Raw genomic sequence first — 12,500 nt, 5'->3', positions numbered from 1 at the left:
TCTGCTTCTTCCTCTGTGGTCGCTTTTAACAGGAAGTATTCATGCCTCCCTCTCTCTTTATTTCCTCATCCTTCCTTCCCTTTTCTCCTTCCGCCCTCGATTTTCTCCCTTTTTCTTTCCTCCCTCTTGTAATTATTTTCTTTCTTTCTCTACTAACTTCCTTGCACTTTTTTCCTCTCCTCTGCCTTCTCTTTTTTCCCCTCCATTCCCGTCACTGCCAATTCCTCTTTCACTTCCTCCCCTTTCCTCGTTTTTTGCTGTTTTCCTCTTTCTCTTCTTATCTCCCTCCTTCTCTCTTTCCCTCCCTCCCTCCCTTCCCTCCATCTCGACTGCACCTGCCTCATTAAGGTTTTATTTTTGTGTATCCTCCTCCTCCTCCTCCTCCTCCTCCTCCTCCTCCCGGTGTGTAAAAGCCTTCTTGTCTCTTCCTATCTCTCTCTCTCTCTCTCTCTCTCTCTCTCTCTCTCTCTCTCTCTCTCTCTCTCTCTCTCTCTCTCTCTCTCTCTCTCTCTCTCTCTCTCGTAAATTTTGGTCCATTTCCGGAGTGACCAGAAGGGGGAGAAGGAGAAGAATGAGAGAAAGAGGAGAAAGAAGAGGGAAGAAGAGGAGGAGGAAGAGGAGGAAGAGGAAGCTACTATTTATAAAGTTGAATGTAAAAATGAAAATAGTATAGACGAAGAGAGAGAGAGAGAGAGAGAGAGAGAGAGAGAGAGAGAGAGAGAGAGAGAGAGAGAGAGAGAGAGAGAGAGAGAGAGCATGTGGGTGGTGATAAAGGAAAGAGAAAATGGAAGGGAAGGGAGGAAGCAAGGAAGACAGAAAATGAAAAGAGGAAGACGTAATAAATATTGGAGATAGAGGGAGAGAACAAGAAGAATTTAGTGCAGCAGAAAGAATGAAAGTGAAGAAATGAAGGAGAATAAATAGAGGTAAGAGGTAAGACAGTAGATAGATAGATAGATAGATAAATAAATTCATAGATGTTGAGAGAGACTGGACAGAAAGAAAAGATAGATAGATAGACAGATAGATAGATAGATAGATAGAGAGATAGATAGATAGTGTGAGATATGGAGAGATCAAGAAACAGATAAATAAATAAATAAATAGTTAGACAATAGATCTTTCCACACACACACACGCGCACACACACACACACACACACACACACACACACACACACACACACACACACACACACACACACACACACACACACACACTAAAGGCTTGTCATTACGTTTACGAGTATATTTTCTCTCTCTCTCTCTCTCTCTCTCTCTCTCTCTCTCTCTCTCTCTCTCTCTCTCTCTCTCTCTCTCTCTCTCTCTCTCTCTCTCTCTCTAGGATAAGATGGATTGAGAAACTTAAAATGAGTTTAGAAAAATTGAAAGAAGTAAGAGAGAAGTGATAGAAAATTAAATGCTGGGGGAGAGAGAGAGAGAGAGAGAGAGAGAGAGAGAGAGAGAGAGAGAGAGAGAGAGAGAGAGAGAGAGAGAGGATATAATAAATCACCAAAACAATTAGAAACGTGTGCAAACTTTCTGGTCAAAGTTTGCACGAAAGGAGCCGGGGAAAAAATATTAATAAATTAGCAGTGGAAATTAAGACAGAGTTAAAGAGAAGGAAAAAAGACAAAGAAAATACAACGTTCAGGAAAGAGTAAAAGGAGCAGGAGGAGGAGGAGGAGGAGAAGGAGGAGGAAGAGGAAGAGGAGGAGGAGGAGGAGGAGGAGGAGGAGGAGGAGGAGGAGGAGGAGGAGGAGGAGGAGGAGGAAAAAAGCAACAATAACATGGCTCTGACGCTCTTGTTCGGAAACTTGGAGGGAAAAAAAAAACTGAAAGGGAAAAAAATGTCAAAGCAAATAACATTTAAAATCGATTACTTAATTTGATTATTATTATTATCAGTCTTCTTCTTATAGTATTGTTGTTATTATTATTATTATTATTATTATTATTATTATTATTATTATTATTATTACCATTATTATTATTATTATTACCATTATTATTATTACCATTCTCTCTCTCTCTCTCTCTCTCTCTCTCTCTCTCTCTCTCTCTCTCTCTCTCTCTCTCTCTCTCTCTCTCTCTCTCTCTCTCTCTCTTTCTATCAGTCTGGAAAATACAATTAAAGTTACCTTCACGTGATATCTTCTTTTTTCGCTCTTTTACTTTCTCTAATTCCAGTTTTTTTTATGACTTTCAATTTTCTTTTGATTTATCACTACCTTTCCTTTTATTGTCATTCGTCAACGTTTTCTCCGTAATCCAATTTGCGCTCTAACCTCCTTTTCTTTTTTACGCTTTTATTCATTTGCTTTCGTCTCCTTCGTTCATTTTACATTTAATCTCTTTTTCTTTATCGTCTTTTATTCCTTTCATCCTCTTTTATAGTTCTTTTCTTTTATTTTATGTATTTGCTTTATTATCATCATTAATATTTTATCTTCTCATGCATTTTATTTTCCATTTTCTTTTTTCTTTCATTTACCTTCATTTTCTCCTCTTCTGCTTTCCATTTATATGCTCTTGATTTTTATTTAGTTCCATCTTTTTTTCTTTCTTTTATTCTTCAAATCTCCATGTTTTTATATTTTTACATCATAATTCTCGAGGTGTAGTTTTCATTTGCTTTTATTTTATTCTCTCTTTTTCTTCTTTCGTTCTTTAATTTTTTTTTTATAGTTTCACAGAGTAACTCCCAAGATTTGCCTCTATTTTATTTTCTCTTTTTCTTCTGACTATCTTATATCCTTCTTTTCCTTTCACTTTTATGCATTAAAGATTTTTTTTGTCTATTTTATCTCCTTGCCCTCATTATCAAATTTGTTGGTGCTGTTGCCAACTTCATATATCTATCTTATGTTATTATTTATCTATCAAGTTTCTCCTCTTTCTCCTTTACTCTTTTCTTCTTCTTCTTCTTCTTCTTCTTCTTCGTGGCCAGCTTTGATTTCTTATTTTTGGTCTAATCCATTCCCTTGTCTTTTTCATTAATCTTTTATCCGTCCTCCTTTGTTGGCCAGGTCCCCCCCCTCTCTCTCTCTCTCTCTCTCTCTCTCTCTCTCTCTCTCTCTCTCTCTCTCTCTCTCTCTCTCTCTCTCTCTCTCTCTCTCTCTCTCTCTCTCTCTCTCTCCTCTTTGCCGTATTGCATGATTTCGTGAACTTAGACTTGCATGTGTGCGTGTAAGTATGCAGATGTGTGTGTGTGTGTGTGTTTGTGTGTGTGTGTCTGTGTGTGTGTGTGTGTGTGTGTGTGTGTGTGTGTGCGTGCGCGTGACAGTCCACTTCCGGCTCCGTATCAGATTGTACCTTCATATATTTACATGATACTCGCCGGCACACACACACACACACACACACACACACACACACACACACACACACACACACACACACACACACACACACACACACACACACACACACACACACACACACACACACAGGACTAACCCAATCCCAAGCAGTTCCAGTAATATCCTTTCCCCACAAAGCAGAGGGTAAAATTCCAGAGGTATGAATTAGTAAGACAAATTGTAGCGTATCGAAATGATAAAACCTCGGTAATTTCGGACACTCACGCAATAAAAGTCATTCTGGGTTATTGATAGACACGGAATGTAAATTATAAATACCTGGTGCTACTTTGCGAGGCTTATTAATCACAGGTCGCGTGTTTACGAGTGCTCACGTATGCTCTATATTGTCACTTTCAGGAAATGTGGTGAATTTTACGAGAGAAAGCTTCAGAGGACCTAAGGCTGAAGGAGTGGAGGACTCAAAGGATTCAAAGGATGGTGCTTTTGCTGAATGCCTCGAGTAAGTAAAATATTTGTCTCGCTTTCCTGTGGATGTTTGTGTTTCCTGTAACTTTTATTTATTTGCTTATTTTTCTATTTTATTTCCTCGCCTTCATTATTAAATTTGTTAGTGTTGCCAGATTTACATTTCCATCTTCTTGTGTTCTTATCATTTATTTATCATTTTTCTGGGATTGTAGTGCTTCGTTGGGCTTTATGTTTAAGAACGGGAATGGAAACTGAAGCATAAAACGTGGTTGATTTTTTTTTTTTTTTTTTATCTGAGTATCCCCAGTAAGTGATGGTGTTGTCTCATTAATCGTGTACTTTTTGCTGATATTCCGTGAAACGTTATGTTAGGATATAACCAAGATAATTAATGGTGTCTGAGAGTTTGACAGCCTAGTAAGTGAAATCCTGCATACAGTTTGCACAGACATTACTGATATTTCATGCAGCGTTTGTATTGGGATGTAAGTTAAAGGTTATTGATGTTTGAGAGTTTGGTTACGTAAACTGCAATAAGCGGCTGAACTTTAAGTAAGCGATTTTCTGGGATAATTTTCCGCTGAGTTGATATTCCTTGCAACATTACAGTATTTGTGGGCTCTTTCATGTAATTCGTGTTAACTTAAATCATGTTCTGTAGCACTGACACACTCAGTAAGAGAAATATGAGACTAAGATTCTGTGGACTTTTTACAATCTGTGCAGCGTTTATAGGAGACACGCAACTGCCAGATTGTTATTAGAGTCAATTTGCTTACACAGAACTGACTCTTATATCTCCCTTTATTTGTGTATCCCGCATCTGTTTAGTATTTATATCCCGTATGTATAAAAATAATTGAGTTTCGTAATTAAGATAAAAAATATTTATGGGACACTGCACGTAATATCGGTAATTGACTCACATACAAACACACACACACACACACACACACACACACACACACACACACACACACACACACACACACACATACACACACACACACACACACACACACACACACACACACACACACACACACACACACACACACACACACACACACACACACACAGGTACATGTAGTGTCCACCGTGCATGGTAATGAAATATTCCGAAAATTTTTGTCAAATTTTATTTTTTGTAAATTTTATTCTTTTGAAGCTTTCCCAAACCATAATTTCATTCAGGAAGTTTTGGTTCAAAGGAAACGTGTGAGTTTTTGGAAGAGATTTCCAGAATGAGAGAGAGAGAGAGAGAGAGAGAGAGAGAGAGAGAGAGAGAGAGAGAGAGAGAGAGAGAGAGAGAGAGAGAGAGAGAGAGAGAGAGAGAGACTTAAGAGAGATAAAACATTCGCCCCTCCACAGAATGGGAGAGAAAACGATAATGGCCGACAATGTGGAGGGGTGGAGGTAATGGAGGGGAGGAGCTGAAGGAAGGGGAGATGAAGAGTACAAAGAGAAGAAGAAGGAGAAGGAGGAGGAGGAGGAGGAGGAAGAGGAAGAGGAGGAGGAGGAGGAGGAGGAGGAGTATACAGATGAATCACGTTGAGAATGACATATTGCAGTAAAAAGCAGCGAGTTTGAGTCACGAAGCAGAGAAAATGTAACTGAATGAATGAATAAATAAAAGAAAAGATGGAACGAGGAAAGAGGAAAGAAAAAACCGAAATCACTTACAAAAAATGCGTAAAATTAATCACCATAGGGTAGAATATTAATGAAAAATACATAACATCTTGTGAGTAACGTTAAACTGAGTGCAAATATATGAGGAGAGTATCGTAAAAATGCAAGTTTTCCTCTGAAGATAAATAATAAAACTAATGGCGAAATTATTGTATGAAATATGACGGTAAAAATACAGAAAAAAATATGTGAGATACAAATTCAAAAATAAACTATAAAGAGAAAACATTCAACACACAAACACACAAACACACACACACGGACATATGTCACGATCAGCCAGTCACAGGGAAATAAAGAGCAAAGCTTGACGAATAAACTCTGGGGAAAATATTATGACATGTAATTTTTCCCTCCATGATGGATGACCTTTTTTCCCTTTCCTGTTAATGTGTAGCATGTCAACCAGGCACGGCGAGGGGAAAGTGAGGGAAAAAAATGCGGGGGAATGTGGGTTTGTGTGTCTGTGTGTGTGTGTGTGTGTGTGTGTGTGTGTGTGTGTGTGTGTGTGTGTGTAATTCATATTTCTTCAGGGCATTTGTTGTTTTATATATTTCATCTTTATAAATATTTGCTTATCTTTCTCTTTCTCTTTCTCTTTCTATTTTTTTTTTGTTGTATTTATTTACTTATTTGTTTATTTATTGTTATATTTGTCTATCTATCTATCTATCTCTCTATCTATCTGTCTATCTATCTATATTTCTTCACTGCCTTCTTTTTAATATTCCTACTTAATATAATTTCTGCAAATGTTCCTTCTATACCTTAACTCTCTCTCTCTCTCTCTCTCTCTCTCTCTCTCTCTCTCTCTCTCTCTCTCTCTCTCTCTCTCTCTCTCTCTCTCTCTCTCTCTCCCTTCCATTATACTATTGTCACGACTTTCGATCAGCCAGTATCAATTAGCCAGCACCACTTCATTAATGCACTCAGCCAGCCAGCGAGTCACGAGTGAGTGAGTTCGGAAATTATTCACTGCTTTTAGGTACTTTTTTCCTGAGAGAGAGAGAGAGAGAGAGAGAGAGAGAGAGAGAGAGAGAGAGAGAGAGAGAGAGAGAGAGAGGGAGGGAGAGGGAGAGATTGACGAATGCACAGACAGTTAAAATAAATAGAGAAATAGATGCATAGACGGTTCAATAAGCAAACGTATAGATAGGAAGACCTGGAAAATTGAAAGATATGTGGAAATTGGCAGATACACAGATAGAATTAGAAACAAATAGACAGATGAACAGACAGGAAGATACGCGGGTGTGTTTTGTGTATGCGTGTGTTTTTGTGGGTGTTTTTGTGGTTTAAAAGAGAGAACGAGGCAGAAATGGTGTGTTTTTGCATGTCTTTTGATGTTTTTGACGTGTAAAAGACAGGACGAGGCAGAAATGGTGTATTATCGTGCTTTTTTTTTTTTTGTTTGTGTGTGTTTTGAGGTGTAAAAGAGAGGATGAGACAGAAATGGTGTGTTTCCGTGTGTGTGTGTGTGTGTGTGTGTGTGTGTGTGTGTGTGTGTGTGTTTGGGGTATTTTTGGAGTGCAAAAGACAGAAAAACGAGGCAGATATTGTGTGTTTTGAGGTATTTTGTGGTGTAAAAGCGGTGTAAAGGAGAGGATGAGTGATAAATGACATTTTTTTCTATGTGTTTAGTGTTTTGTGAGTGTGAAAGAGAGGACGAGGCAGAAATGGTGTGTTTGTGTGTTTTTGGATGTTTTGGTGTAATGCGAGATATTACATACATTATTTATTTTGGCTAATTGTTCTTTTAACTCTTTTCTCTCTTTTCTTTATTCCTCATAACCGTAAAAGTCTGCTCTCTCCTTCCCAGTAGAGCTTTTCGCTTCATCGTCGCCTAAATGAGGAGAAAGACGAGGTGAGGTGCTTTATTTTCTAATCCTCTCCTCTGCTCTCACATTTCCTGGTCCCTCTCCCTACCTGGCGGTAATGAGGCAATGACACCTGCTCCTCCTGACGCTGTTATGGCCGCTGTCAAGTGACGGAGAAAGAGAAGAAGGAGGAGGAGGAGGAGGAGGAGAAGAAGGAGGAGGAGGAAGAGGAGGAAGAAAGGCAGGAGGAGAGCTAGACTTGCGCTGTTTCTGTTCATGATGCTAAAATTAGAAGTAGTTGTTATGAGAAAAGAATACGAGGGAGAATGTTTGGACTACTTTTAATGCTACAAACATTCATTACGATTGCAATTTTACTACTACTACTACTACTACTACTACTACTACTACCACTACCACGACCACCATCATCACCACCAGCACCATCCGTACCAATAAACAAAGAGTTAGGAGGCGAAAATTAATACCCGTGATCTCCAGAGCGAAGCATCAGTGTGCCTTTGACAACCGTGAGGACCACTTGTTCGCCGCCCCTCTCCCCCCCCTCCCCGCCACTTCCCTGCCTGTTAGCTTGACGCATGATATGTACACAAGAATTATTCCTCCCTTTAAACCTCCCCCCTCTTACCCTCTCTCTCTCATCCCCTTCAATATGAGCCAGCGAGTCTGAATGGAACGCTCCCTGACAAAATGTTCCCTGACTCTCATTTGCGCTCGTTCAGACGTGAGTAGGAAGACCGAATATAAATAGAGAGAAATGCCAAATGGACAGGGGGAGGAGTTAATTGACGACTGAGAAAAGGTGAAGCAAAACAGGAATCTGGAAGTATGTTAAGAGGGAGGAAGAAAACGAAATGAAAGGGTTGCTCGGTCTGAATTAATAGGAATAGTTAAATAGTATAGAAATTAAGGGGAAATTAGGAAGAAATGCCGAATAAACATGGGAGACTAATTGGCGACTGAGAAATTGAAAAGAAAAACACAAATCTGGAAGTGCACAGAAAGAAAGAAGAGGAGGAAATAGAGAGCCGGCTGAACCAACTTAATTAAAAAAGGGAAAATATATTCGAAATACAAAAAAAAAAATGTAAAGAAAAATATTTGAGAGGCAAGGGGGAGTGATAGACGAGGAATTGGGGAAGAAGAATATTTACCTTGAGCTAAATTAAATTTGAAGAAAGAAAAAAATACAGCAGCCTTGTTGAAATTAATTGAAAAAGAGGAAAGAAGGGAAAGAATGGAAAGAAATATCAAATCGAGAAGACGAGGAAGCGCCAACAAATACAAGAAAATGGCATTAGGTTAAGAGAAGGGAAAAAAATATTAAATAAAATCCAGCCCAATAAAATTAATTAAGAAAACAGGTAAAAGAAGAGGTCAATTAGTGCAAGGCTGAAAAGGGGGAAAAATGAGGCTGAAAAATAACGCTTTACTAAATGAGGGAGAAAATGTTGTCGTTTATGAAGAGATGAGATATGAAAGGTGGACTCTCGTAAGGCCGAAAAAAAAAAGGAGTGTTGTCGAATGAAAAGGAAAATTGCAATGAGATAAGGAAAAAAAAGACGCATCGATGAGAGGGATAAATAGATGGAGGTACACATCGCTGTAGTGGATATAATGATGTTTCTGAGGATGGCGGGGAAAAAGTACTATGGGAAATCCAATTCAGTGTTATGGAAAAAAAAAAGTGAAGGGAAATATTTCTAAAAGCGAAAAATTATAAAATTTAAACTTCTAGGGGTAAAAATATAAAAAAATATTCTGAAGATGTGAGAAAAATACAAAAGAAAAACTCATTTCAACGTTAAGGGAAAAGTAGGAAAGGGAAACACTTCTAAAGGCGGAAAAAGGAATCAAATTAAGTTCCTAAGGGTAAAAATATTGAAGAGGATTATTAACTAAGGGCAGGTAAATGTATAAAAGGCACATATCCAAGGGAGAAAATAAAGAAAAGAGTATTCATAGGAGGAAATTATGAGAAAACGACGTTCCGAAAGGAAAATAAGTAGAAAGACACGAAGAAAACTCTGGTAATGGTTAAGAATAAAGACAAAACCAACATAACTAGGGAAAAAAAGACGTTTCTGGAGGAAAATAAATAGAAAAATAGGAAGAAAACTCCACCAATAGCTAAAAAAAAAATCAACATCACTAAGAAAACAAATAATTAAAATATACACCGATGCAGAAAAAAAAAGTGCTAAGGAAAAATATAAAAAAAACGAACATTGAAGTGGAAATAAGGTACAATAGGGCGTTACTGAGGGAAATAGGAAAACAAGAAAAGATATATCGCATGGTTGATTTTCTTTGAGGGTAGCGTTCTTGGATGGATGAGTGAAAGTAGTGAGCGAGGGTGAGTGAGCGAGGCTGGGTAAGAGCGGCAGAGGGTGAGGAGTGAGAGGGACAGGGAAGGGTGACCGGTCAGTGAGAGTCAGACGAGAGAGAGGCGAGCTGGAAGGTGATTCATCAGGGCCTGGTCTTTGTTTCCTTGTACTGAGAGAGAGAGAGAGAGAGAGAGAGAGAGAGAGAGAGAGAGAGAGAGAGAGAGAGAGAGAGAGAGAGAGAGAGAGGTAAAGACAGACAGATGCAAAGGACAATGAACACAGAAATGAAACAATCGGATGGAACACACACACACACACACACACACACACACACACACACACACACACACACACACACACACACACACACACGCAGACACACACACGTCAATCTAATAATGCCTGACAGACCATTCCTGCAAAACACAAAACATGAGAAAAACAAAGAAAAAAAAAACACCTGATAAAAATATTAAAACACAGAAACAGAATGTAAATAAAAAATAAAAAAAAAACATCCACCCCACTTACAAGAGAGAGAGAGAGAGAGAGAGAGAGAGAGAGAGAGAGAGAGAGAGAGAGAGAGAGAGAGAGAGAGAGAGAGACTCCACCCTGCACCCTTGTCTGTATACCATCTCCTGTGAAACTCATAAGGCCTTGGACAGCTGCTGTATATTTCTCTCACGCCACTCACCTTGTGCCAGCTGTCCAGTAGGAGCAGGAAGAGGGAGAGGGAGAGGAGGAGGAGGAGAAGGAGGGGCTGTAGAGGAGTTTCAGAGACCAGTAATATATGTAGTGGCATTCGAAGGGGCAATATGAAGGGGCGTGATGGTCATAAAGGGAAGGAAGGGAAAGAAGGAGAAAAGACAAGAGGAAAAACATTCGTGAAGCAGGAAGGGAGGGAAAGAAGAATAGGAAGGAGGGAAGAAAAGAAGAGAGAAACATCCGTGAGGGAGGAAGGAAAAGTACGCAGTGTGTTGAAGACGAGAAGGAGGGAAAAGTAGGAAGAGAAAAGAAGAAGAAATCGAGGATGTTGAAGAGGGAAACGAGGAGAGAAGAAAAGAAAGAAAGAAACGGAGAAAAGTCAAGAGGTAGAGATAAAAGAAGAGAGGAAGGGAGGAAATAAGCAGTTTGTTGAGGAGGAAAGGAAGAGGAGAAGTGGAAGAGGAAGGATGAAAAAATGAGAAAGGGAGGGAAAAGGGAGAGGAAATGGCCAGTTTGTTGAAGAGGAAAGGGAGAAGTAAAGTGGAAGAGGACAGGAGGGATAAAAAATCGAGGGAGAGAAGAAGGGAAGGAATAACTAGGCTGGTGAGGACACTAGGAAGGCAAGGAAAGGGGAACAGAGAAAGAGAGAAAAAAATTAAGGAAGTAAGGCCAGAAAAGGAAGAAGAGAGGGAGGAATGGAAGGAATAAGCAATCTGGTGAAGAGGGAAGAGAGGGTAAAAGAGGGAGATGAGAGGGATGCACAAAAAATCAAGGCAGAGAGGCAAGGAAAAGAGGAAGAGAGGGAGGAATGGAAGGAATAAGCAATCTGGTGGAGAGGGAAGGGAGGTTAAAGGAGGGAGATGAAAGGAAGGGATAAAAAAAATTCAAGGAAGAGAGGCAAGGGAGGGTGTAAGCAGTCTGTTACGGCTGGAGGCTGAAAAAATACTGGCATGCTAACACAGTTTCAGAGAGAGAGAGAGAGAGAGAGAGAGAGAGAGAGAGAGAGAGAGAGGGAGAGAGGGAGTGGATGAGGGAGAGTGGGAGAGGGGATGAATGGTGAGAGAGGAAACGAGCAAGGGAGAGCAGTTGAGCGGTTGAGGGGGAGGCGGGAAGGAGAGAGAGGGAGAGTGGCAGTCATGTCTACTTTGAAAGAAATATGTAAAAGCCAATTTGTAAAGAAAATTAAATAGAGAAATCCAATGTGGAGAATTAACGAGAGAGAGAGAGAGAGAGAGAGAGAGAGAGAGAGAGAGAGAGAGAGAGAGAGAGAGAGAGAGTATTCGTATGCTTAAAATCTCCATATCCCATTTTTCGTCCATTCTTTTCATCTCTCTCTCTCTCTCTCTCTCTCTCTCTCTCTCTCTCTCTCTCTCTCTCTCTCTCTCTCTCTCTCTCTCTCTCTCTCTCTATTAGTATATTATTAAATATTTTGTTACTAAAAGGATATGAGAGAGAGTTAGTAAATGATATGAAAGAGAAAGAGAGAGAGAGAGAGAGAGAGAGAGAGAGAGAGAGAGAGAGAGAGAGAGAGAGAGAGAGAGAGGTGGGGGAAAATATGTATATAAAAAACAGACAAATAGACAAAGGCAACAATACAAACACACACACACACACACACACACACACACACACACACACACACACACACACACACACACACACACACACACACACACACACACACACACACACACACACACATTTAAATAAATTACAGATGCGCTAGATAAATGAGAAAAATCCATAACAAAAAGTAATTAAGTCTAAAAGCTTGCATCCTCCTCCTCCTCCTCCTCCTCCTCCTCCTCCTCCTCCTCCTCCTCCTCCTCCTGTTATTTACCTGCTTCCCTAAATATACCTTCAATGTACCTGGAGGCGATTGGTCATAATCTTTCAAGGACGAGGAAGAAGGAGAGGGGGAAATTCTCTCTCTCTCTCTCTCTCTCTCTCTCTCTCTCTCTCTCTCTCTCTCTCTCTCTCTCTCTCTCTCTCTCTCTCTCTCTCTCTCTCTCTCTCTCTCTCTCTCTCTCTCTCTCTCTCTCTCTCTCTCTCTCTCTCTCTCTCAACATCTTCGATCACATTCTTTTGTCATAATTTTTCGTACCTTCCTCCTCCTCCTCCTCCTTCTCCTTCACTTCTTCCTCC

The 12,500-nt window shown here is 39.8% G+C and overlaps 1 protein-coding gene and 1 long non-coding RNA gene across 5 annotated transcripts in view; one reads left to right on the top strand and one right to left on the bottom strand.

Annotated features, from left to right (window-relative positions):
• LOC135110364 (uncharacterized) overlaps nucleotides 1-12,500 on the top strand; it is a 234,157-nt gene that overhangs the window by 134,301 nt on the left and 87,356 nt on the right. For all 4 annotated transcript variants that reach the window (XR_010273217.1, XR_010273215.1, XR_010273216.1 and 1 more), the window contains one exon: nucleotides 3,722-3,824. This is a non-coding gene — a long non-coding RNA (uncharacterized LOC135110364). The remainder of the gene's footprint in view (nucleotides 1-3,721; nucleotides 3,825-12,500) is intronic.
• Nucleotides 1-12,500, bottom strand: part of LOC135110363 (mucin-2-like) — a 142,117-nt gene that overhangs the window by 66,930 nt on the left and 62,687 nt on the right. The window lies entirely within an intron of this gene.

This window comes from Scylla paramamosain, chromosome 20, assembly GCF_035594125.1.
Source record: "Scylla paramamosain isolate STU-SP2022 chromosome 20, ASM3559412v1, whole genome shotgun sequence".
NCBI lineage: Eukaryota > Metazoa > Arthropoda > Malacostraca > Decapoda > Portunidae > Scylla > Scylla paramamosain.
This window is presented reverse-complemented; position numbering and strand designations above follow the sequence as displayed.